The sequence below is a fragment of the Etheostoma cragini genome, chromosome 23 (genome assembly GCF_013103735.1).
Source record: "Etheostoma cragini isolate CJK2018 chromosome 23, CSU_Ecrag_1.0, whole genome shotgun sequence".
Taxonomy (NCBI): domain Eukaryota; kingdom Metazoa; phylum Chordata; class Actinopteri; order Perciformes; family Percidae; genus Etheostoma; species Etheostoma cragini.
This window is the reverse complement of record NC_048429.1, coordinates 278,356-279,831: the sequence shown is the minus strand read 5'-3', so window position 1 is coordinate 279,831 and position 1,476 is coordinate 278,356.

Here is a 1,476-nt window from a genome sequence, read left to right as displayed (position 1 = left end):
GGGGGGTTATCCACTTTCTCTTATTTGGATTGAGTAACACAGATGCAAAAGAAATGTGCAAATATCGGTAAAAATTGAGACATTCTGGATATTTTAGACGTTATGTGAAGCACAGATGCAAATATCAGCGGAGATTGTCTTTTGGTTAAAAAACAGACAAAAATTTGACATTTTTGTCTGTTTTTCAGACTTTTCTTTAGTTTTCACTACCACCACTTTACTAGTTTTACTACTTTTTGGATTTCATGGTCAATAACCCTCATTTATATATAATTATATCTAATATTAGAGTTAAAAAAACAGAAATTATGAATTATTTTGACCAATAGTTAAGATCAGAGGAATGAAAGAGATCAGTTGTATTCATAAAGAGCGTTGGAAGGAATCCATTTTTTGGGTAATTTGGTTAAAAAGAAACTCATATTTCAGATATAGACATTTATTAAAGGAGGACAACAGGAGGGATAATCCACTGTTGTTGTCCTCTCATCTGTGTTTGAAGAACACAGATATATAAACTTAGAGATATATAAACTCAGAGATATACAAACTCAGAGATATATAAACTCAGAGATATAAACTCAGAGATATACAAACTCAGAGATATATAAACTCAGAGATATAAACTCAGAGATATACAAACTCAGAGATATAAACTCAGAGATTTATAAACTCAGAGATATACAAACTCAGAGATATACAAACTCAGAGATATATAAAGATATATAAACTCAGAGATATATAAACTCAGAGATATATAAACTCAGAGATATATAAACTCAGAGATATATAAACTCAGAGATATAAACTCAGAGATTTATAAACTCAGAGATATATAAACTCAGAGATATATAAACTCAGAGATATATAAACTCAGAGATATAAACTCAGAGATTTATAAACTCAGAGATATATAAACTCAGAGATATACAAACTCAGAGATATATAAACTCAGAGATATATAAAGATATATAAACTCAGAGATATATAAACTCAGAGATTTATAAACTCAGAGATATACAAACTCAGAGATATATAAACTCAGAGATATATAAAGATATATAAACTCAGAGATATATAAACTCAGAGATTTATAAACTCAGAGATATAAACTCAGAGATATATAAACTCAGAGATACAAAAACTCAGAGATATATAAACTCAGAGATATATAAACTCAGAGATACAAAAACTCAGAGATATATAAACTCAGAGATATATAAACTCAGAGATATAAACTCAGAGATATATAAACTCAGAGACATAAACTCAGAGATATATAAAGATATATATAAACTCAGAGATTTATAAACTCAGAGATATATAAAGATATATATAAACTCAGAGATATATAAACTCAGAGATATATAAACTCAGAGATATCTGAACTCAGAGATATATAAACTCAGAGATATCTGAACTCAGAGATATATAAAGATATATAAACTCAGAGATATAAACTCAGAGATATATAAA